This window comes from Enhydra lutris, unplaced genomic scaffold, assembly GCF_002288905.1.
Source record: "Enhydra lutris kenyoni isolate GAN:26980312 unplaced genomic scaffold, ASM228890v2 scaffoldscaffold28, whole genome shotgun sequence".
Classification (NCBI taxonomy): Eukaryota; Metazoa; Chordata; class Mammalia; order Carnivora; family Mustelidae; genus Enhydra; species Enhydra lutris.
Genome location: NW_019154112.1, coordinates 17,462,454 through 17,489,266, shown reverse-complemented (window position 1 = coordinate 17,489,266; position 26,813 = coordinate 17,462,454).

Genomic DNA, 26,813 nt, shown 5'->3' with positions numbered 1-26,813 from the left:
TAAATTATAAGTGTTTATATTTATGTAAATTTATATAATTTATATAAAACAAACATTTTTATGATTACAAATAATTATATACATAATTAAAATCTCCTAATTAAAATATCTCCCCATTTCTTGAGATAGCTAGAGGGACTACTACACCTAGAAGTCAAAAGAGCCTTCCTACGTATTATGCCATTACTTCATGAAGTTCTTAATTGTCAATAGATTTTACTTTCCTCCATGGGTGTTAGATAGGCAGTGTTGTGTGAACTCTCTTCAGATTCACCTGGGCCATTTGTTATTCTTTCATCTAATTTCATCAAATACATGGAGAAGGCATACTTCGGGGTGAGGCCATTTATTTCCTCTAAAAAGATAAGATAAAAAATTCAAAATGAAACAAGTTGTCCTCATTTCCTATTTTCTTGGCCATTGAGGAAAGAAGAAAGCTTATATGCTGAGGTCCTTTTTATTTGTATCTCACATTTCATCTCCTCTTCCATTTCCAAAAATGACGCAATTAAAAAAGAAAGAAAAAGAAACCAGCCGAGGGTTGAGTTAGGGTTGTCTTCCACGCCTCATCTCTGAATAAAATTACTGGGAGGCAGCATGATTCATTACCACTGTCTCAAGTGTTCCTAAGATAAAGAACTTCTGCCAGCACTGGAATACATGTTTATATTAAAAGAATTTAGCATTCCCTAGAGCACAGGTGAACAATCAATGGCCCAAGGAAATGCACCAAATGACATTGAGGGCCAAACTGAGAAGTAATGAATGTATATTTTTTATATACTCCATCTTGTCCTCTCCCGAGTCACTGCTTTATACCTGCTTTATACCCCTCCTGACTCCCTTCAGGCGGCCACTAACAAATGAAATTGAAAATTCTAATAGCTGAATATGGTTTAAAGTGAACTCAGTCTGCTTATAAGTAGAGTGGTTTCAGTATTTTATATCCATAATCTCTGAAATGAATATATACTTTAAAGGAAATTTGGGGGCACCTGGGTGGCTCAGTGGGTTACAGCCTCTGCCTTTGGCTCAGGTCATGAACTCAGGGTCCTGGGATCAAGGCCTGCATCGGGCTCCCTGATCGGCAGGGAACCTGTTTCCCCTTCTCTCTCTCTCTATGCCTGCCTCTCTGCCTACTTGTGATCTTTGTCTGTCAAATAAATAAATAAAATCTTAAAAAAAAAAAAAAAAGGAAATTTGAACTTACAGAAAAGAAATGAAAAGCCCAGTTTTTGTGAAAAACTTATATCAAACAATACTAAAATAACTACCAAGTACATCTAGTGCCTGTTAAGTTACTGTCTCTTTTTTTTTTTTTTTAAAGATTTTATTTATTTATTTGACAGACAGAGATCACAAGTAGGCAGAGAGGCAGGCAGAGAGACAGGAAGGGAAGCAGGCTCCCCGCTGAGCAGAGAGCGCAATGCGGGATTCGATCCCAGGACCCTGGGATCATGACCTGAGCCAAAGGCAGCAGCTTAACCCACTGAGCCACCCAGGCGCCCAAGTTACTGTCTCTTGACTACAAACCACCCTCTGTATTCTGCTTTGCAGTGCTGACTCTGAGACTCTGAAGACCACACTCGGCTTTCTTCAGCTGACACTTGGAGACAGTAGAGGGAGACGGCAAGGCAGGAAGAAGAAGAGAGACGGGCTTCTTTCTGTCTGTTTCCCATTTCTGTGAGCCTCACTCCCATTAATGCTCGTTCACCTTGGGAGTAGCAATTCCTTCCCATGGCTGTAGCCGATGGTTCGCAGTCCTGCTCACATTCACCCAACCAGCCCAGCACACCACACCCCTCCACCACAAAAGCATCACCACCAGCTGAGCAACTCAAGTCTGAGTCTCTGTGCACAGGACCTGTCCTCTGAGTTCCTAAGTTTTTGTAATTCTCATGTCTTCTTTGTTCTCTCAGTCCTAGGAGCAGCAGCTTCCTACAGTTGTCACCTTCTTGATGACTAGAATTCACTTTTTTAAAAGATTTATTTCTTTATTTCAGAAGAAAGAGAGAGACAGTGGGGGCCCAGAGGGAAAGGGAGAGAGAGAATCTCAAGCAGACTTCCCACTGAGTGGAGTCCAACATGGGGTTCAATCCCATGACCCTGAGATCCCAGTCTGATCCCACATCCAGAGTCAAATGCTTGGAACCAACTCAGCCACCGAGGCGCCTCTAGAATTCAGTTTTTACCCTCTCAGTTACCTGGTTAACAAATGTATATTTAGTTAGCAAGTCTTCAAATTCTCTGTTTAGTTATCAGGTGTGATTTCTGTTCCCTGCCCAGATCTTAACTAATATACAATTTAACATATAAAAGGTGATATCATATAAACTGAGTATGCTGAGACCGTTTTTAAAATAAAATTGTATGGGGGTGCCTGGGTGGCTCAGTTAGTTAAGCAACTGACTCTTGATTTTGGCTCAGGACATGATCTCAGCATCCTGAGACGGAGCCCCATGCAGAGCTCTGTGTTCAGCAGGGGGTCTGCTTGAGATTCTGTCTCTCCCTCTGCCCCTCCCCCTGCTTGCACACTCGCTCTCTCTCTCTCTCTCTCTCTCTCTGAAAATAAATAAATAAATCTTTAAAATAAAACTATGTAAAAGTGGGGCAGGGAAAAAGCAAAAGGAATGTGTAATTGTCAGTGGTTGTAAGATAGAGTGAGGAGAAAAAGAGTAAAGGAAAGGAAGGGAGAGCTAATAATTCTTTTTACAAAGTAGAAATACAAGAAATTCTGTCCATGGTAGATACAGTAGAAGTATGAGCATAATTTGAAGTCGCAGAGGTGACCAGTGGAAGTAGTAGGATCAGTGATATATGACAACAAAATGAGGAGAAGACCGAAAGAAGATACAGTGTAAGCAAATTAAATGATGTTATAACATAGTGGGATGATGTTGAGAGATGATAAATTGAAAAGCAATAGAATAAGCCCATTAGGGGCACCTTGGCGGCTCAGTCATTAAGTGTCTGTCTTAGGCTCAGGTCATGATCCCAGGGTCTTTGAATCAAGCCCCACATCTCTGCTCAATGGGAAGCCTGCTTCTCCCTCTCCCACTTCTCCTGCTGTGTTCCCTCTCTCAATGCCTCTCTCTGTGTCAAATAAGTAAAATATATTTTTTTAAAAAGCCCATTATTTTTTTTGTGAGATTAAGAGTCACTTATGGTTTGTCTCCCTCCCAATCCCATCTTGTTTCATTTACTCTTCTCCTACCCCCTTAACCCCCCATGTTGCATCTCCATTCCCTCATATTAGGGGGATCATATGGTAGTTGTCTTTCTCCGATTGACTTATTTCGCTAAGCATGATACCCTCTAGTTCCATCCATGTCGTCGCAAATGGCAAGACTTCATTTCTTTTGATGGCTGCATAGTATTCCATTGTGTATATATACCACTTCTCCTTTATCCATTCATCTGTTGATGAACATCTAGGTTCTTTCCATAGTTTGGCTATTGTAGACATTGCTGCTATAAACATTTGGGTGCACGTGCCCCTTCGGATCACTACGTTTGTATTTTTAGGGTAAATACCCAGTAGTGCAATTGCTGGGTCATAGGGTAGCTCTATTTTCAACATTTTGAGGAACCTCCATGCTGTTTTCCAGAGTGGTTGCACCAGCTTGCATTCCCACCAACAGTGTAGGAGGGTTCCCCTTTCTCCGCATCCCCGCCAGCATCTGTCATTTCCTGACTTGTTAATTTTAGCCATTCTGACTGGTGTGAGGTGATATCTCACTGTGGTTTTGATTTGTATTTCCCTGATGCTGACTGATGTGGAGCACTTTTTCATGTGTCTGTTGGCCATTTGGATGGTTGCTGGGGGGAGGGGGGTAGGGAGGGGAGGTGAGGTTATGGACACTGGGGAGGGTATGTGCTGTGGTGAGTGCTGTGAAGTGTGTAAACCTGGCGATTCACAGACCTGTACCCCTGGGGATAAAAATATATTATATGTTTATAAAAAATTAAAAATTAAAAATTTTTTTAAAAAGCCCATTATTTACCTATATCAAGATGAATCCATAAACATTAGGAAAAACAAATTGTTTATCTCTGAGGGACAATACTGGAGATATGCAGGAATGGGACAAAGGATAGTTGTCTTTCCCATTAGTACTTTCATTCTATTTTAAATATTTTATCAATATGTTCACATTTATTTTAAAAGTGCAAGGAAAGTGACTTTCACTTTTGCAGTAATGCAATATACTTCTTTTCCCTATTTCTCCTACTAATTACAATTAAAAACCCTGAACGTATTTAAAACAAATCTAAGAAAGCTCTAGAAGGTGCGGAGAAAAAGGTAGACTGGCTAGGAACTTCAGGACCCAAGAAACAACACACTGATGAGATTGCTGGGCTTTTTTCTGCCGTGTATATTACAGACCTAGAAGTGAATAAGTCAGAAACTAAGAAACATCAATAAGCACAGACTAAAAAACCCCAACAGAAGTCTGCTCTTTCTAGCTAAAGAATCAGGAAAGGGTCAACCTAGCAAGATGGGAAATGTATAGAAAATAGCTGCTCTTCCCTAGCCAAACACAACAGAAAAGGCTGTGCCCATCCCCACCCATGCCAGCAAAGGAGCTCAGCTCCCATGCTCACAGTATCCGTGGAGAATGCATGGGGGACCCTCACACCCACCGCAGCCCAGCAGTCATGAAGCACCTTTCCTCTTACCCTCTGCGGTACTTACCAGAGGATGCCTGGTGAAGCGTCAGGACTTCTGCCACCAAGCAGAGATAATGAGGACACCCTCCACCCCAGCCACCTACCCTATGGTGTCAGTTGAAGCTCCGGAGAGAGCATTAGAAAGGCACTGAGGATTCTGGCTCCTGGCCAAAATCTTATTGTGGTTTTTCAGACCTGATCACGGGAAATTATAAATGCTTTACCTGGGGCAGGCATCAGTAGGGAAACCTGCCCTCTCCCACACCAAACTTGGTGCACAGTCAGTGCGCTGCAGACTCTAAAGGGATTCAGGACTTGGACCCACTGGCTGGTCTTGTTCTCATTTTTAGCAGCACCCTTAACCCAGGTGCTTCGGACGGGAAGTTTTCTTACTTGGGGAACCTGAAAACATTTTCTCTACTCTGACTTAGGACTCAGTTCTTTTCTACTTCTAATTCTTTCCCCCCTTCTTCCCCCTGACTCTTGGATCCTTAAAACAGTAGCAGCCTTTTCTTCTGAGATTATACCCAGACCCCCAAATCTGCATTGATTGACCTGGCCCTCAACTGGCTCCCCATTCCATGGGGTAAAGCAGAAAAGGGGGGAGCCAACTATCTTCCCAGTTTAGACTTTTGTACACTGTGACAGTAAATGATTAAAAGTTTAACTGTTACTTTATTTGCCTTGTTGTCTTAATGGGATACTCCAATATCTAACAGCCCACCTCCCTCCAGCTTAGCAAGTACCCCTTCCATGAGTGAGATATCATTGAAGGCCTAGTAGGCAGCCAGAGCTTCCATACCCACCTGACATTACAAGGTAATATCCCCTTCCCCTGCTGGACTGGAACTAGAGAAAGCTAGCTAGAACAGTTCTAAAAATCCAGGGTCTTATAGCATAAAAATATGTCCAAGTTTCCATTAAAAACCACTCATCGTACCAAGAATCAGGAAGATCTCCAACTGAACGGGGAAAAAAATGTCAGAGAGAATAGAATTACATTTTTCTATCTTTACTCCTTCAGCTCCTTAAATTTCAACATCCAACTCAACAGATCTGGCAATGTATTCATCAATCACATCTTTAGAATGTGTACTTCTTAGGGCTTTTTCTCTTTTTTGCACTCATGATCAATGTGCATTTTTACTTCACCAAGTACGTCCCCACCACCAGTGCGTGAGAGTTCCTGTGACTTTACAACCTCCCCAACGTTATTCCTTCCCTATTTGACTGCAGCCATCTCAGTGGGTATAAGGTGACATCTCATTGTGGTTTGGGTTTGCATTTCCCTGATGATCAATGACATAAAGCAGTCATTGCAAAAATTTTCAACAAGCACTTATAAACACAATTGACACAAATTTTAAAACGAAAATTCCAGCAAAGAAACTGAAAGTCTCACAGCAAAGTAATGCAAGATAAAAACCAAATGAGAATTTTAGAATTTAAAAATAATAATAAATAAAAAGCTCAGTGGGTGGACTCAACAGCACAACAGAGGAAACAAAATCGGTAAACTAGAACATAAGACAATAGAAATTATACATTCTGAACAACAGAGAGAAAATAGGCTGTAAGCAAAAGTATACAGCTCCTGATTGTGAAATAATCACCAAAGTTCTAACATTCTTGTTATTCTTGGTCACAGAGTCCCTGAGAGAGAGAGGAGAAACATGGTGGGACCGAAAAAGTACTTGAAGAAATAACCCCCGAAAATTTCCCAAATTTGGCAAAAAACATAAACCAACAAATTCAGGAAGCTGAGTGAATTCTGAACAGTATACACCAAAGAAATACACAGCAACACATGTCATAGTCGAAATTCTGAAAAGTAAAGACAAAGAAAACCTTTTAAAAACAGCAAGAGGGGCGTCTGAATGGCTCAGTGGGTTGAAGCCTCTGCCTTCGGCTCAGGTCATGATCCAGGGTCCTGGGATTGAGTCCTGCATCGAGCTCTCTGCTCAGCAGGGAGCCTGCTTCTCTTCCTCTGTCTCTCTGCCTACTTGTGATCTGTCTGTCAAATAAATAAATAAAATCTTAAAAAAAAAAAAAAACCCAGCAAGAGATATCGCACATGTACTACTCTGATGCAGGGTACTGAAATTAAAGGAGGCTGTGTCTGTATATATGGAGTATATGGGAATAAAGAATATAAGGGATCTCTGTACTTTTCATTTTAAAGATTTATGTATTTATTTTAGAGAGAAAGAAAGAGAGAGCACAAGCAGGGGGAGGGGCAAAGGGATAGAAGACTGAGCATGGCGCCAACCTGGAGTTCCATCTCAGGACTGTGAGATCATGACCTGAGCCAAAATCAAGAGTCAGATGCTTAACCAACTGAGACACTAGGCGCTCTGGGATCTCTATATGCTTTGCTCAGTTTTGCTGTGAACCTAAAACTGCTTTTAAAAATGAAGGGTATTTTAAAAGTGAAAGAAAAATGCCACCTTACTTATAAAGGTAAACAATTTGAATGAGAATGGATTCCTCAGTGTTGTCAGAAGGTAGTGGAATAACATTTTTTCATGCTGGAAAAAAAAAAAAGAGCTGTTGATCCAGAATTCTATATCCAATGAAAATACCCTCTAAAAATGAAAGGAAAGTAAGATATTTTCAGATGAAGAAAACCAGAATTCATTGCCAGCAGACTGACCCAAAGAATGGTTTGAAGAAATTCTCTGAAAAGAAAGAAAAAAACTAAAAAGTATTCTTGTAATATCAGGAAGAAAGAAAGAAAACATATAAGTCAATACAACAGATTTTCCTTCTCTTGGGTTTTCTGCATTATGTTTAAAGTTTGAAGCAAAAATTATAACATTGTCTAATGTTTCTAAACAGGGCAAGTAAAGGGATATAAAGTCTAGTAAGGTTTCTATACCTCAATCAAACTATCAGTAAACTGTGATAAGTTCTGTGGTGCCTGGGTGGCTCAGTCAGCTGAGCCATTGGTTCTTGACTTCAGCTCAGGTCGTGATATCAGGGTCATGAGATCAAGCCCAGGCTATGCCTGGGCTCTGCCTTCTGTGCAATCTGAGTTTCTCTCCCTCTACCTCTCCCCAGGCTTATGCATGCACACAAGTGCTCTCTCTTTCTAAAATGAATAAATCTACAAAGGAAAGGAGGGAGGGAGAGAGGAAGGAAGGAATATAAAATAGGAAATCTCACGCATGTGCCCTCAAAAAAACAAAACTTAAGGACTGAGAGACTGATATTCCACAAGTGCTTGATTTATAGGAAACTGATTATGTTGGAGTATTCTTACGAGTCAGGGAGTTGGTGAAGGTTACCTCATATTAACCTTTGGAAATTTTTGCTTACGGTTTCCAGAGACATGAGCAAGACACAACCCAGGTCGAGTTGATCTCACAAAATAAGCTGGATTAAGCTTTATTTGTATGACTGGACTGGTTTTGTCAACTTGGGGAATTTTCAAATCTGATCTCCATTTGTTTTTTGATTTTCACAGACTCTCACTGAACTCTCTCATCTTTATATTCCTTACCCACAAATACAAACTACCCCCACACCCTCAGTGGACTTACCTGTAACTTAATACAGTTTGTGTGTTCCAAATTACAAGTTCTGTTATTCCCAAATAAACTCATCTTTTTGACAGTTTTGAGCTTGCCTTGGTTTATTTCTTTTTAGGTCAACAAGGAGATATCATTACAGACCCTGAAGACATCAGAAGGGTATTAGGGATTACTAGAACAGCTTACACACAAAAATTCAAAACCTTAGATAAAATGGACCAATTTAAAAACAAACAAAAAAACTACCATAACTCTGCCAGTGTGAAATGGATCACTAGAATATCCTTATGACCATTAAGGAAATTAAATTCATAATTCTCAATGCTCTCAAAAAAAAAATCTCCAGACCAGATGGCTTCACTGGAGAATTCTATCAAACATTTGAGAATCATCACTAATTCTAGGGTGGCTCAGTCGGTTAAGCAGCTGCCTTTGGCTCAGGTCATGATCCTAGGGTCTTGGGATCAAGACCGGCATTGGGCTCTTTGCTCAGTGAAGAGCCTGTTCTCCCTCTGCCTGCTGCTCTCCCTGCTTGTGCTCTCTCTCTCAAGTAAATAAATAAATAAAAAAAAAACTTTACCAAAAAAAAAAATAATAATAAATAATAACGTTAATTCTGCATAACCTCTTCCAGAAAAAAAGCAAAGCAAAGAACATTTTCCAACTCATTTTATAAAGCTAGTATTACCCTGATACCAAAACCAGCCACACAGTACAAAAAAAGAAGAAAGAAAACTATAAACCCATATTTGCAGACCACATATGTAACAAAGCACTAGTATCTAAAACATAAAAATAACTCTCAGAACTCACCAATAAAAAAATTAAACAATCCAATTAGAAAATTGGCAAAAGATATGAAGAGACATTTTACTATGGCAATAAGCACATGAAAAGATGTTCAACATGATTAGCAATCAGAGCAGTGCAATTAAAATCACAGGGAGGTATCACTCCATACCTATCAGAAGGGCTACAATAAAAATTGTGACGCTAAATGTTAGCAAGGATGTGGAGATACGGGATCACTCACTGACTGCTGGTAGAAACATACAATGGTACAGCCACTCTGGAAAGCAGATTGGCAGTTTCTTAAAAAGCTAAACATGCAATTACTACACAACCCAGCAATTGCACTCCTAGGCATTTATCCCAGAGAAATGAAGACTATGTTCACACAAAAACCTATACATGAATGTTTATAACAGCTTTACTCCTAATTGCCCTAAACTGGAAACAATCCAAATACCTATCACTGGGTAAATGATTTAAAAAAACAAAAACAAAAAAACAAAACTGTAGTGTATCTGTATGGAATGGTATTCTGTAATGAAAACACGTGGACTTTGAGACATGCCACCATTTGGATAAGTCACCAGATAATAATACTTTGGGGGTGGGGGGGGAAGCCAATTCAAAAGGTTACATACTGATTCCATTTATATAACATTCTTGAAATGATAAAATTATAGAGATGGAAAGCAGATTAGTAGTTATCAGAAGTTAAAGCGGAGATAGAGTGTAGGAGGGAAGTGGATGTGGCTATAAAAGGCAACATGAAGGATTCTAGTGGTGATAAAAATGTTCTGTATCTTGACTGCAGCTATGTCATCTCTTGGTTGTGATGTGTACTATAGTTTTGCATGATATCACCTTGAGAGGAAATTGGGTAAAATGTAAGCAAGATCTATTATTCCTTACAACTTCATGTCCATCTACAATTACCCAAAATTAAAAATTTTAAACATTTTAAATTCCTTTTTTTTTAAAGATTTTATTTATTTATTTTGACAGACAGAGATCACAATTAGGCAGAGAAGCAGAGACAGAGAGAGAGAGAGAGGAGGAAGCTGAGCAGAGAGCCAGATGCGGGGCTCGATCCCAGGATCCTGGAATCATGACCCAAGCCGAAGGCAGAGGCTTTAACCCACTGAGCCACCCAGGCACCCCATTAAATTCCTTTTTTAAATACAAGGGAAAAGACCACAATTCTCAGTCACTTAACATGACAAGAAAATACGTGGAATGCGTGGAGAGTAGATGGCAGTTCCTTCAGGTCATGGACCATGATACCCGGCTTTTCTCAAAATATGGTTGTTTCACACTGTATTTCATAAGATATATTAACTCCCTAGCATCCAATTTTTTAATGATCCACAGGGATTTGGTTTCCCTTACCAAATCTTGCAATTCCAATGCAAATTAAATTTAAGTGGATCCAACTGGGAGTTGCTAAACCCCATAAAAGCAATTATAGTCATAAAGAGATGCTGTAAAATTGATATTAGAACTATTCAACCCACAACCTCCTCCCAGCCCTCCACCTCCTTCACACACACAAACAAAGTGCTTTTCTTTTATGCATGTGCTGGGAGTGTATTCCAGGTAACCGTAGGTAGGCTGCATTAAGGTATTGATTTAAAATTCTTCTTCATTAAGTATAAGTCAAGAACAGATCATCACCTTGACTTTCTGAGTGACTACAGCATAAAACATCTCATGAAACCCACATGCTGTGTTTTTGCATCTTTCAAGTTCTGGACACTGTCCTTTTGTATTCAGATGAGGAGCCCAAAGCTCCTAAGAGTTACCTAAAAAGACCAACACTTGGGAATTTACAGGGCTTTCTTTTTTATTGCATTTACTTCTTTTCCTTTTTTCCCCCCAGATAGTAAATACCATGGCCATTGTTCCGCCACAAACTATTTTTTTTTCCCTCACCTAGGTGTAGAAAACTAAAACTGTAAGCAGAAAAAGATTATAGGAAAGAAAACAGACTATTTCTGATCTACCCTCACAATGTGACGTGCCTCCACACAGATTCTCCGTTGTTTAACGTGCTTATCTGAAATGTTTGGGAAACAAACAAGCAGAACAAGCAAACAGTTCATAGTCATTTGCCAGTCAAATCCGTTCCCTTCAATTTTACACTCTCTAATCCTTTTCCTAGCAGCAAGAGGGTTTTTTTAGTTACTGAATTATTATAAATTTGTTTTTCTCTTTGGGGATAGCTTGGTTAAAATACGATTATGAAAAGGGACACTGTCTTCTTGTGACCGGATTATGGAGAACGGTTAGCGATAATCAAATTACCTGAATGTTAAAAATACTCTTGCTCCCTCAAAATTCTGCTCCCCTCTAAAATAAATCTGAGATATAATGAGTAGATAAAATTTATACCAATCAGTTCCAATAAATGACAGTCTACACTAGAGACCCGTTTTCTTCATGTTATTGATTTGAAAAGCTAGAACATGCACCTAATAATCTCTATATCTCTAGTACTTAACAGGATAGCACAATAAATATTAGTATGATCATTTCTAACTCCATATGTAATTGCAGCCATATGACAGAACAGAAACTATAGCATTTAGATTGTATATTTTTTTTCATAACAAAGCAAGCCATTAAAAAAATAAAAGTTATTTATATGACTTTTCCCCATACTTAGATCAACATTCCAGTTGCACAAGGTGGTTTTTTTTTTAACCAAATTCCACTATGAATAACACCTCAAAATAAAAATAAAATGTTTTCACAATAAAGCAGGTCCTCTACCCACCTTCTTCCCCAATAAAATGCAGCTTGTCTTCCAGTTTTCATCCTCCTCCTTAAGTAAATCTGCTTTTAGTTTTGTGGCTTGGATATGAGGTATTTGTCTACAGGGCTGGACAAACAAATGAATAAGGGCATAATTCTTTTAAATAAGCAGAAGATTCCAGCACAGCCTGCACAACAACTTCTAGATGCCCGATCCTGTGACCCAAAGCTATCTATAAATTGCTGCTCCTATTCATTCACTCACAGTCAAGGGAATATCCTCAAATATTAATAAGTGGTAGAAAAATCAGTCTCTGATGTTTCAGCTCTTACAAGATAAAATTTTTCTTGAGAAGCTGTGACTAAGAGAATTTTTAATCCAAGAAAATTATAGCAAGATTTTGACTACAGCAAAGGTCAAGGAAAGCAGAGAAAAGTCAAGGTTTGACTTTAACAACTCTGGGCAATGTTGGTTTAAGTCACTAACTAGCCATTGGAGCCTACTCTTCATTAGGCACTAGATGAGGCCTCGGAAGCAGGCAGTCAGCAAGACAGGCATGGTCCCAACAGCACAGAGCCTGCAGTCCAATCAAAGGCAATTATCAAGCAAGTATCACAAGTTGGAACAGTGTGGGGTGCCTGGGTGGCTTAGTCACTGGGCGTCTGCCTTCGGCTCCGGTCATGATCCTGTGGTCCTGGAATCAAGCCTAGCACTGGGCTCCTTGCTCAGCCCGAAGCCTGTTTCTCCCTCTGCCTGCTCCCTACCCTCTGCTTGTGCTCTCTCTCACTGTCAAATAAATATATAAAAATCTTAAAAAAATAAGTGAGAACAGTGAACAAAAATGTAGCAGTAAAAATGTACTATTGTATAAGCTATTGGATAAAAAAAGTTTCACTTTTTTCATTTTGTTCCTATACAAACCCAGATGCCATATTTTTACTTCCTCAATCATAAGAATCTTTTATCCTCACTATTTTGGGCAGTTCCTTAATAGGACAGATTTTATTGTATCTCCTCAGACCAACCATGAAAGTTATACACTATATCGTGTAGGACTTGGACCAGATGAAAGTAAGAGACTCAAAAGTCATTTATAAATGAAGAAGTCTGAAGAGAGTGATCCCGGAAGCTTACTCAACTGCTAAACAATACTGCCAGAGACCCACGCTCCTCCTGTCATGCTGCTCCTACCCTGAGCCTGTTATCTTTCACCTTCATGCCTATTGCCTCATGATGCAAGATGATTGCTGCCCTCCGGCCATCATGTCTTCATTCAGGGAACTAAAGAAGGAATAAGAAGAAACTGACATCCATGTCTGAACTCTTTTATCAGGGAAGCCAAATTTTCCCAGAAATGACTACAACAGACTTCCTCTTACATTTTATTGAACAGGGTGAAGTCACATGATGAGCTCTTTTGCCTTCTGGTTCCTGAGTAGGTTTGGACAAGTAAGAGATGTGAGCAAAGGGGCATTTGGGTGGCTCCGTGGGTTAGACTTCTGCCTTCAGCTCTGGTCATGATCTCGCGTGAGATTGAGCCCCGCATGGGGCTCTCTGCTCAGCGGGAAGCCTGCTTCTTCCTCTCTCTCTGCCTGCCTCTCTGCCTACTTGTGATCTCTCTGTGTCAAATAAATAAATAAAATCTTAAAAAAAAAAAAAAGAGAGAGCGAGAGATGTGAGCTAAGATTGGAGGGTTGTGTTCACCACAGTATCCCCATGCATAGAATAATAAGGGTTCCAAAAAATTGTCGATGAATCTATTGGATACATGAATGGATGGGTAGAGGAAAGAATGAGGTAAAGAGATTGCCTTGAAAAAAATAATATTCAAAGAAGACCCTGGAGCTAAGAGAGGATCCAGTTTCCTTCTCAAAGAACCAGCTTGCCTCTCACCATCCCCTGCTGTACAGCTCCCTTCCCCACCCCAAACACACATGCATATACACACACCTCTCTCACTGCTGCCTTCAGGACTCCACCTACTGCTGACAAGATCAGGACAGATTGTTGGCCAGGTGAGGCTCCAGCCAGGTGGTAGCAGGGAAAAGAGAGTGGAGTGAGTATCTGCCTCGACCTCCCCAGACTAAAGGCTAAAGGGATGCTAAAAAGCAGAACTGTCTACAGACCTTAGTATCCTAATTCAAAAGCTATAAACCACTAAAGGCTTCTCTGTGATCAGCAAGAACTCCCAGTTTTCTCAGATCCTTGGCACCAACCTTCAACTCTTACAATTCTTGGACTCTTATCTCACCCTACCTTGTTCAAAAATCCAGCTTTATTCCAAACATTTTCACTTCAGAAATCCAGTTAATTACACTGATTAAGCATGTGGCAATTTTTAATAACACGTCAACCAGAAAACAATTACATGGTATATTCAATTTTTTGCAAGCCTTAAGAGACAGAGAAGAAAAAAAGTTTATTTTTTTTTATAAAAGTTTACCTATAAACCTTTTATTAATTTTTTCAAATTGTTGTTTAAATTCTAGTTAGTTAACATATATCGTAATTTTGGTTTCAGGAGTAAAATTTAGTGATTCATTTTATTTATATATATATATATATATATATATAATGTTTATTATTTCTTAAAACTACCATAAAGCATTGGTTATTAACAAGACAGTACATCAAAACCAATTGTTCTCAAAATAAATGAATTGGTCCATTCCATTTGCAAGTATGCTGACCCTTGTAACCAAAGACCCTCTACCCCTGAGGTTTTTCACCTCAGACTGGCCTTCTTGGGACCCTGCCTGTTCTTAAAGGAAGGAAAGCAATGACCACCATTCTCCAAATAGTAAAGCTGAGAATTAACATGGAAAAGCAGAAGGATTGGTCCAGAGCGTGCTGATTGGGATTGGAGACCAATCAACTCCACAGAGTTCTGAAGAATAAGAAGACATTCTTAGAAAAAGCAAGGGCTCATTCATTCATTCATTCACTCATTCATTCAACAAATATTTATTTGCCAAATATTAGTGGCCTAACATACGCCATTCACAGCTCTAAGCCCTGGGGATAAAATGGCAAGAAAGATGGACAAGATATCTGCCTTCATGAAACTTATATTCTAGTGGAAAGATAAGGTAAATAAATAAGCCACGAATAATACTGAATCCTATTAAACAGTGATAAACTCTTGCAAAAAATAAAATGAAGCACCTGAGAATTGGGGTGGGTAAGTTGGGAGGTACTTCATCCAAATAGGTCATGGAAACCTTGTTGGACTAGTGACATCTCACTAGTGATGAAAAGGGATGCAAAGATCAGAAAAGAAATCTCCTGGAAACAGGAACAGCAGATAGAAAGTCTCTGAAGTAGAAACAAGCTTGGAGTGTTTGAGAAAAATAAAAACTAGGATGGCTAGAGCCTGGTGAAGAAAAGATCAGAGAAATAGCAAACTTCAGATCAAATATGCATTCAGTCCAAAACATGTTTTAGCATTGTCATGAAACAATGCAAATGCCAACATGATTCTAAAAGAGAGGATCTATGATGTAAAAAAAATTAATAGTCATCAAGGGAAAAGATCACAATTGATGCTGATAAAAAAAAACTGGGAAAGAGTAGATGATTAAATAAGAAATAAGGGGGAGTAACTTTCATTAAAACATATTACAGATAGCATCAATAAATTTAAATCTATGAGGACTATATGGTAATGCAGGATCAAATAGAACCAAACTAAAGGAGGAATTTCAGATCAGTGCTGGAAAGCTAGGTTATGGATTGATAAACAGTGTTGAAATAACTGGGTCACCACTGGGAGAAAAATATAAGTTAAACCAAAATAAACTCTAAATAGGTTAATGAAATTATAAAAATACCAAAACACAGAAGCATTTTTATAAGTGTGAAATGCTACTCCAAATGTGATACGAAACTCAGAAACCATAAAAGAAAAAAATGGCTATATGCACTATATTTAAAGATTCTGAATAAGAGAACTGCAAACAAAGGCCAATAAAAGACTGGAAAAAACACTGCAATTCATAACATGAGCAACTACTTTCCTTAATATATAACCAGTGAGAACATATCAACAATCCGAATGGACAAAATAGAACCTAGAACAGTTTTCTCAGAAAATAGCCCTTAAAAATATAAAATTATATCCACCCTCTTAAAAAGAGAAAAGAAGGGTCACCTGGGTGGCTCAGTGGGTTAAAGCCTCTGCCTTCAGTTCAGGTCATGATCCCAGGGTTCTAGGATGGAGCCCCGCATCAGGCTCTCCATCGGGCTCTCTGCTCAGCGGGGAGCCTGCTTCCCCTCTCTCTCTCTGCCTGCCTCTCTGCCTACCTGTGATCTCTGTCAAATAAATAAATAAAATCTTAAAAAAAAAAAAAAAGAGAGAGAGAGAGAGAAAAGAAGTGAAAATTGTACCTTTTTTTAACCCATCAGATTATCAAAAATCTAAAATTTGATAACTCCCTATGGCCATGCCTGAGATCTACCTCCCACTAGATGGGGAGATTCTGTTTCTGTCTTGCTCTGCCTGCCCGAAAGTGCACAGTGCTTAATAGGACCACAGTATGTATTTCTTGAACCGACTCTAATGAAGAAAAGGCATTCAAAAGCACTATTTAAGTATAGAAGCTCTGGCAGAAATTGGAAATGATTAATGGAGTTAACTGTTTGCTGACATTCCAGAAATCTTAAAAGCGTTTTTCTCTTAGAAGACTTAGTGCTTTAACTGTGTCTCCAGATCTAGTCTCTCTCTCTACTCTAGTCTCTTTCCACACTACCATGAGAATTACCTTTTAAAATCTCAGAGATTGGGGCACCTGGATGCCTCAGTCAGTTAAGTGTTTGCCTTCGGCTCAGGTCACAATCCCAGGGTCCTGGGATCAAGCCCCACATCATACTCCTTGCTCAGCAGGAAGCCTGCTTCTCCCTCTCCCTCTGCATGCTACTCCCCCTGCTTGTGCACTCTTTCTCTCCCTCTCTCTCTCTGTCCAATAAATAAATAAATAAATAAAATCTTTAATTAAGTAACTAAATAAATAAAATCTCAGAGATTATTAGGCCTACGTTATCTTGAAGAATATTTGATATTGTTTAAATATTGTGAATTTATATCTATGTAATTAAATAGAAACTATTTTTGTTTTAATTTCATGCATAAATGATAAAATCCAAACGATGAGACAGGAGGTCATTTTATATTCTGGTTCCAAACCTTTTCAGTCTTATCTTTCGTCATACCCTTTGGACTGTTCTTGTCCTCCACCAGTTTTTCCCAGTTCCAACCACCCAGGCAACTTTCTGTTCTCCAGATTGAATATGCACTTCCATATCTCTGATCCTTTAGAATTCTCTCTGGTGGGAAGGCTTTCCCTTTGAGCTCCAGCCCACTGGACCATTTGTCTAAAAAAACTCTGGTTTTTGTTGATGTTGAATCTTCCATCCCCACACATGTAGTCCAACACCCTGGTCAGAATTTATTACCCTTCCCTCTGTGCTTTTATAGCCCTTTATAACTCTCTCTTCACCTCAAAATCCTCTGGTTGCCTTCTTGTTCATAAAGATTACTTTTCATTTATTCAACATTTTACTCACTCATTCAAAAAAGACTTATTGAGTGCTACTATATTCCAGGTGCTTGTATGTGGCAGTTAAAACAAAAAACAAAGTCCTCTCAGTTCTCATGGAGCTTGGACTCTAATCATGAGTAAGTTTTGAGTTCCTAGAGTGTCAGCATCATTTTCCCCGACACCAAATATCAGGACCTTCCTGCGTAGACCAAGTACCAAACTCTGTGCCTGCCTGTTCCCCCTTTCCCACAGATAACTGTTGCTCTGCAGTTAACAAAGCCTTGTTAACTGAAACATGACAGATACAAGGTAGAAATTGTCTAACTCTTTGAAAGAATCGAATAGTGAATACCCCTTCTTAGCAATAGCAGTTAACTCACACACAATAGCAGTCACCTGAGTATTTTTTTAATTTTTATTTATTTATTTATTTATTTGACAGACAGAGATCACAGGTAGGCAGAGAGGCAGGCAGGCAGAGAGAGAGGGAAGCAGGCTCCCTGCTGAGCAGAGAGCCTGATGCGGGACTCGATCCCAAGACCCTGAGATCATGACCTGAGTCGAAGGCAGAGGCTTTAACCCACTGAGCCACCCAGGTGCCCCACCTGAGTATTTTTTTTTTAATCACCTAGGAACAATGGTTTATTTCATCATCAGAATACTATGACCTCTTTGCTACATACCAGGTATTGTCTGAGGGTTTTCCATACTCACACATTTAAGTGTCTCAAAAACTCCAAGAGATATTGTTATCTCTTTTTATAGATATGGAAACTGAAAAAGGGTGGTTAAGTCACCTGCCCAAAATCACATAGATGTTAAGGATTGGAGCTGGTCTTGGAACTCAGGCAGTCTGGCAGCTAAGTCTGTGTCCTCATACGCAACATCTTAAGGACACAGAGAGTGAACATCTTTTGTAAGATCTGATAGCCTAAATGATAGCCTAAAATGATTTATAGATGGTCACGAGTGCAGAAAGACTGATACATTAGTGGTTATCATTTCTACTAGGCTCGTTTATTTGTAGGAAAGAGAGATTTTTTTTCCCCCATTTATCTGGAAGAGTGGATGGTAATATAAGTTCAAACATATGTGGAAATCCCAAAACAGCAGGAACTACTCAGAATCAATGTCCTAGAGCTGGAAACTGCAAGTTCTTTCTGATTCCTCATATTCTCTATGGGTCTGAGGAACAGGACTTCACAAATGTTCTTTACTCTACTATTCCACTGTTATCCTACCTGCTCCTGTGCATCCTTTTCTCTTTCTGTTTTCAACTAGTTTTCTGCATCCGTCTCAGTTAAAATTCTGGGAAGGATCTGATTGAAGCAGCTCAAAACTGAGAGAGTCTTTTGTCCCAGGCCCGCTCCTGAAAGTCTAGCAGGCTGTGAATGGCTGCTGTCAGGCCAACTCCTTCACCAGTCACCTCAGGGCAGGCTGGCAGAAGGGAGCAGACTCCAAAACCCTTGAGCTAGAGCAAACCCTGGGCATAGGTAGCCTCCCTGGGAAAGTGCTGTGTGCATGGCCAATCTCTTTTTATGTCATGTTGCATATAAGAATTAAGAACATGTGATTACTTTTAATATAAGGATAGATGTAGAGAATTATGTTTTAATAAAATGCTTAATGTATGTGGAAGTCGTATAAACTCTCACCTGAATTATCGCAGTTGCCTGCCTATCTTGCTCTTCTCTCTACCCTAAACCCCTTATTATCTATTCTCCACACAGCAGCCAGAAGGATCCTTCTAAACTATGTCATATCATCTCAAAACCCACCATGGCTCCTCATGTCTCTCCAAGTAAAAGTAAGAGTTCCTGAAAATGGACTAAAATTGCACATGGTGGGCATTCCCCTTCCCATCTCACTGACTACATTTTCTCCCTCTTTCTCTGCCCAGGAAACTGGTTTTTTCACTGTTTCTGCAATACACCAAGCACACTCCTATTGACCTTTCCATCAGCCTGGAATACTATTCCCAGACAGTCCTCACCTCCACCAGTCTTTGTGTAAAGCACCACTTGGGCAAGGCCTTAGCTTGGCCACCCTAATTAAAACAACAATCATCGCCCATGCCTCCAGCCTCCCTAGCTCCCTATACCCTGCTCTATTTTTTTCCCCCATAATATTTAACAGCTTATGACACACTTTAACATTCACTAATTCATTATTCTTATTATCCATCTCTTTTTGGTAGAATATAAGTTCCACAAGGTGAGGGATTTTGTTTCTTTTGTCCACTAATATTTTTGTCATAAGAATAGTACCTAGCACTTAGAGTATGCAACCAATAAAATGTTTGTTGGTTGTATGAATGAAATTGCCATTAATTATGATGTAAGGTGTAATCCATCCTATTTTCTATACCTTAGAGTTTTGATGTATTTAGAACATCACCACGAGCTTTTCAGGTAATAGAGGGTTTTAAATTAATGTAGGTTGGGGATTTTATTTGATGCAAGAAAATTTCAGTATAGGTGGTTCCATCAGTGAAGCGTCTGCCTTCAGCTCAGGTCATGATCTCGGGGTCTGGGAATCGAGCCCCACATTGGTCTCCTTGCTCATCAGGGAGCCTGATTCTCCCTCAGCCTGCATCTCTCCTCCTTGTGATATCTCTTTCTACAAGTAAATAAAATATTTTTTTGAAAAAAAGAAAAAGAAAAAAGAAAATTTCAGTATAGCTGGAGGAAGAGAAGTCCAATAAGAATCACTTTTCTGTTTAATAGTAGTTAGAAATACAGATTTGTTTGCTCATCTTTGGAAATCTTTCTAAAATATTATAGACTCTGTTGTCAGTGTGTCTACAGAGAGCAGCCTCTCCTTTTTCATAAATAGTGGTGGAATGGAATATCTGCTAATTGAGAGGCCTGGCGTGTCTCTACCACAAATAAAGTGCTAGCTTTTTTGATATCTGTTGGGACCACTCAGATGCTTTTTATGTTTACGGGCAGGTTCTCAGCTCCAGGTTTGGTTTGGGGTTGCCAGAAGTATGACTACTAAAGAAGCAGTGTCACTACAGAATTTAAAGAGTCGTCTACAAGACAGATGATCTAGGGGTGCCTGGGTGGTGCAGTTGGCTGAGGGACCAACTCTAGGTGTCAGCTCAGGTCATGATCTCAGGGGCCTGGGATAGAACCGCACATCGGATTCCATGCTTGGAGTGGGGTCTGCTTGAGATTCTCTCTCTCTCTGCTCCTCCCACTCATGATGTCTCTCTCTCTCTCTCTCTAAAATAAATACTCTTTTAAAAAAATAGAACATCTGGTTTTGCTACCTTAGTGTGGCTCTATATTCTTAAGATTCATTTGGGATATTAAGAATTTGAGACATATATATGAACATTCTTGGTAAAACCTCAGGGTTACTATTACTTTGGAAACTATAAATACTACAAAATAATACTTTTCCTGTCAAAACCCTTTATTTATGCCTCTAACCTTTGGGCGGTCTTAATGGAACACCCTTTTTTAGTTAGTCTGGAGACGCTGACTTCAAGTATTAAAATGCTATAAGGCATATTACCAACAACCAAGTGATGGATAATATTTATCCCTAACTCAAAGTAAGAAATACAACTAAGTTCCCCAGTAAAATTTAGATGCCATCCTACAAAAAACTGAAAAAGCCTAATGAGCTATGCCCATTGAAAATTTTTGGCAGCAAAGGTCATCTGATTCTTATATTTTCCCCCAAAGGTATGTATTTTTCATTAAAATACTATTTTGTATAGCTGTACCTCATAGCATAATAATATTTCATCACAGAATGAGGTGCTCTTAAATTGAGAACAAAACAACCTCTGCTTCAAGTTATAAAGTACTTGGCAAATTTTCAGGATAAAAGGCACTGTGCAAATGTAGAACATTACTATCTCACTATGCTATTTCACAATGTCCTAACTACTTTTTTGTTGTACTAAGAAAAAAAATAAATAAAATTTAGAAAAGAAACACAAGTATAAACAGGAGATTTGGACACCCTAAATTCCTTTATCAAAGAATCATCAATTTGGATTTGTTTGAAAAACTAAAAACTAGCAAATACCTTAATCTCCCATGATTTCACTTTACATTCTGAGTGTTCTATGGAAGACTAAATATATTTATGCTTGAGCCAAAGGAACAAATTCCTGAGGTATTTCAAGCTAAATCTATGGAAAGTTAACAACTTTGCTCCAGTTACATACTGAACCCTTATTTCCATCTTCACCTTTGCCCCAAGTACCTATACAACAACAGTTACAAAATTTTAAGTGGATAAACCCACAGGGACAGCAGCAAACTGGATATCCAAAGTAAGACAAGTGGGAAGAGGGAAAATAAGGAAAAAAAGAGGGAGAGATGGGGAAGAACCATCAGTATAACAGCGAATAGAAATCCCAAGACTAAAGTTGTTCAAATTCCCTAGAAAGCAACCAAGTCAAAATTGGATCAAGGAGACAAAAGAAAAGGTATCATCCAGGCAAAAATGAATATATGATGTGTGAGCTACTCACAAGAGATATATTTTTAAGTCCATAGGAAGAATTTGGGGTTGAATCCTAGTAAGCAACAGAAACAAAACACTAACTCTGAACAGTACCACCTCCAGGAAATACAAGAAGTTGAACAAGAGGTGTAAGCATAGTACATTATGTGGCTTAACCACAAATAATAGTCACATAATAATCTAAACACAGATTATTGATTGAGCTAAAATAAAGCAATACTACATTTTTAAGGGCTATGACACATGAAGAAACATGTATCTGAATGTGTGTGTGAAAGAGAGAACAAAAATTATCATCTTCTTTAGTAGAAAAGCCATAGGTGATGTTTAAAAATAAAAAATAAAAACCTTAAGAAGCATGTTATCTGCAAACATGAAGGGAAATACAGAAATAAACAGCTAAAGTATTTGAAAGTGATTGTTTCAGGAAAGCAAAAACCAAAAGTGAAAAAAAAAAATCAAAAGGGACAGAGGACTGCCTTTTTTGTATGAGTTTGGTAATACCATTTGAAAAAGTATTCACTGGGGCACCTGGGTGGCTCAGTAGGTTAAAGCCTCTGCCTTAGGCTCAGGTCGTGATTTCAGGGTCCTGGGATCGAGCCCAGCATTGAGCTCTGCATCGAGCCCCTCATCAAGCCCCACATCGGGCTCTCTGCTCAGCGGGGAGCCTACTTCCCCCTCTCTCTCTGCCTGCCCCTCTGCCTACTTGTGATCTCTCTGTCAAATAAATTTTTTAAAAAAGTATTCATTAATTGAAATAGATTGAAAATTTTTTTTTAAAAAGCTAAGTGAAAAGAGCAACATACAATGAAATACATATGCATGGATTTTATGCATCTACTGAAATGATGATATGATTTTTAGTATGTTGATAACGTTTATTACATTGATTGATTTTCACATTTTAAGCTAAACTTGAATTCCTGGGATAAACCCATTTGGTGATAATGTCTTATATTTTATATATCACTGAATTCAATTTTCTAAGACTTTGTCAAGTATTTTTGTATTGCTTCTATGTTTGTGAGTGATAGTGTTTAGGTTTTTTTAAATGTCTTTATTAAAGTAATGCTGCATCATAAAATGAGTTGAGATGTATTCTCTCCTTTTTTATTTTCTGGAAGAGCTTGTGTAGAATTGGTATTGCTCCATCCTTAAATCAACTAATTAGTAGAATTCACCAGTGAAGCAGCCTGATCCTGGGGTTTCTTTTAGAGCAATTTTCCACTGTAACTTCTATAGTTTATAAGAGATATAGAACTGAGGCGCCTGGATGGCTCAGTGGGTTAAGCCTCTTCCTTCGGCTCAGGTTATGGTCTCAGGGTCCTGGGATTGAGCCCCGCATCGGGCTCTCTGCTCAGCGGGGAGCCTGCTTACTCCTCTCTCTCTCTCTGCCTGCCTCTCTGCCTACTTGTGATCTCTGTCTGTCAAATAAATAATAAAATCTTTAAAAAAAATAAATATAGAACTATTGCGTTTCCTATTTCTTCTTACATGAACTTTGGTAGTTTCTGATTTCAAGAGAATTGGCCTAGCTCATCTAACTTTCCAAATTCATTAACATAAAATTAGTCATTATATTTCTTTATTAGTCTTTTTAAAGTATCCGTAGTCTCTTATTTCATTCCTAATATTGGTATGTAATCTTTTCTCTCTCTCTTTTGCTTTTTTCTCCCCCTCTGTCAGTCTGGCTGCAGATTTATCAGTTTTATTGACCTTCGTAAACAAGTGTTACAAAGTGTTTCTTTGTATTTTTCTGCTTTCTATTTCACTAATGCCTTCATTTTATTATTTCCTTATGCTTACTTTGGGCTTAATTTGATTTCTTTCTTCTTTTTTTTTTTTTTTTGAGTTTCTTAAGATTGAAGCTTCTATCGATTTGAGATCTGTCTCATTTATAACATAAGAATTCTATGCTAAAATTTTCTGACCAAGTACTATTTAGATTGCACCCCAAAATACTGATGTGTAATAGTTTCATTTAATTCAGTCTGAATTATTTTATAAACTCAATTGTGATATTTATTTGACCCATGTTTTATTTAGAGTATGTTGTTTAATTCTCAAATATTTCAAGATTTTCCATATATTTCTGTTATTAATTTCTATTTTAATTTCTTTGTAGCCAGAGAACATAATTTGTACTATTTTATCTCAATCCAGTTAAATTAATTAAGATCTGTGTTATGGCCTAGAATGTGGTCTGTCTTGGTGAACGTTATACCTGTACTTCGAAAAAAGTATGTTATTCTGCTGCTGGTGCATGGCACTTCCCATAAATAATGAATAGGTCAAATTGGTTGACTATGTTGTGGAAGTCTTTTATATCTTATCTGATTTTCTGTCTATGTGTTCTATTAATACTAAGAGAGAGGGTTTAAATCTCCAATTAGGATTGTGAATTTATATATTTCTCATTTCTGTTCTATCAGTGTTTTGTGTCAAGTATTTTAAAGCTCTGTTTTGTTTTGTTTTTTAAAGATTTTATTTATTTATTTGACAGAGATCACAAGTAGGCAGAGAGGCAGGCAGAGAGAGAGAGGGAGGCAGACTCCCCGCTGAGCAGAGAGCCCAATGCGGAACTCGATCCCAGGACCCTAAGACCACGACCCGAGCCGAAGGCAGTGGCTCAACCCACTGAGCCACCCAGGCGCCCCTAAAGCTCTGTTTTTATTTAGGTGCATATACATTTAGAGTTGTTAGGTCTTCTTAACGATTTAACCCCTTTATCACATAATAGCTTTCTTTGTCCCTGGTAATATTCTTTATTGTAACATCTAGTTTACCTGTTCTTAACATAACCACCCCAGCTTGCTTGCTTGCTTGCTTGCTTGCTTGCTTGCTTTTTACTTTGTTTTGTTTTGTGTTTGCATTGTATACTGTTTTTGGTCCTTTTATTTTTAATCAACATATGTCGATATATTTAATATCCAAAACAACTCTATGAACTAGGTACTATTGTCATTTCATGTGAGAAAATTAAGATAGAGCATTCAACACTACCCTGTACCACCTCTCCACTCAGCCTGTTTCCAAAGCACCTAGCTGTCTTCCCCCCATGTGACTTCTCAGATATGTTTAGATCATAATAGTTTCGCTTACATTTTGATATAAATAAAATATGCACATGTGTACTTTCTCTTACCATCATCATGGAGCCCACTAAGGTTATTACCATTTGCACAAGGAAAATAAAAACATGGTTTAAAACATTTTCATTTCCCTGAATTGGTTCTGAGCAAAAATAAATAAATAAATAATAAAAGTGATAAGTTTTCCTTACCGCAACTAATTTCTATTTCACTTAACTAATAATTTGTTTATTGACAGATAATAAATCTAGGGCCAAGATCTAAACTAGAAGTTTTTACAGTTATTTTATTTGAGGAACTAAACCAAAGCATCCGCACCATTAGCACCACGTGGATCTCAGTTATTAGTTTCGGTCTCAGAAGAGAGCGACACCGCAGAGTACTGTGAGTACATGCCTCCCTCCCCACGAGCTCAGCACAACCTTCTCATCCTGCAGCAACGCGTTGGAGCTTGGCCTCCAGTGGGTCACGCCACATTGCCGCTGCTCCTAAGAAACTGAAAATATAACGATCAGCCGAAGAACAGGGTTTGGAAACTGAAACACAGAAGCTCTTTTATCAAGCAGAGAAGGGAAGAAAAGGTTACTTTGCCACGAGGTCAGGCTCTAGCGTATTGCTGTCCAGTCAGATTTAACTAACACCTTTACATGCAGACCCTATGCTAGGCACTAGGTTGGGAAACTTTACCTCATAGTAGTAAAATGTCAAGCTGCCATTCTCACAATTCCTTCTATAGAGGCCATTATTTAATTTTATTAAGTGACCACCTATAATCGCATTGGAAATAAACGCCAGTGCCTACAATCTCTAAATTTCTTCACTTCAATTTCTACAACTATGACAGTGTTGTTATATTTCCACACACCTTCTTTCAGAACAAAAGGTGAACAGCAATTCTCTTTAGTGTTTTAAGAAGAGCCCTGAGCTGGGAGCCTGAAGATCTTGGTCCTAGAGCCAGCTGAGGTTGGGTGGAGGACTCTGTGAAAGTCACTTCCACATTCTTGGTCTCATTTTCAACACCTGTGACATTAAAAAATTAGACTGGGTGTTCACCAGGGACCTAAGAGTCTAAATATCCTTCAGAAAAGAATGTACTTTGGAAACAACCAACCAGGTATATGTTTTTTTGTTTTTTGAAGTGTTAATGATTGATAGGTTGAGACACTGAAATCAGTAAAACACGAATCAAATATTTACACATACCTCCCATGCAGTGTATTTTCCATTATGGGAAAGTATTGGGCAATGGAAAATTTCTCAAATACTTTTACTGGAAGAGACTAATTAGGCTCGGGTTTTTTGTTACTATTACATAAAGTTCGTACTAGAGCAATAATGATATGGGAAGCCCTCTGTTTATTCAGACTAAAATATCACATTGAGAATTATTTAGCAAGTTGCTCTCAGACTAAGAGGCTTATGATTTGCCTAAGAAGAGAGTGCTTTAGTTATATAAGACAGCGATTTTTACCTTTAAAAAAAATCTCTTGTTGTTAATATTGTTAATGATTGCAATTCAAAGTATCAACAATGTTCTGGTGAATTATAGGCACCATTCGCTAACTTGCCCTAAAATGGAGGTCCGATATCAGGGTTTACATTTTTAACGCAGCCACTGCCTAACGAGACCATAAAAATGTCAAATCACTTCAATTCCCTCAAAAGACAGAAAAAATACCATTCAACCAAGTACCCCAATTCCATCTGTGGACAGGTAGAGACCATATTAATTGTTCCCCATGAGTTAACGAAAGCTTTGAAAAACACCCAAGCTGCCCAAAAGTTTAGTTTGTTACAAATTGATCTTGCTCCTCCAAATTGGAAATTTGATATTTAAGTTTTCAACCTGTTCAGGATGAATTCCATATGTATATTATGCATTTTTGAGGTAGATCTTCCCTTTATTTGTCCTAAATTAACTTTTTTGAAGTTTTAATGATTACCTAAT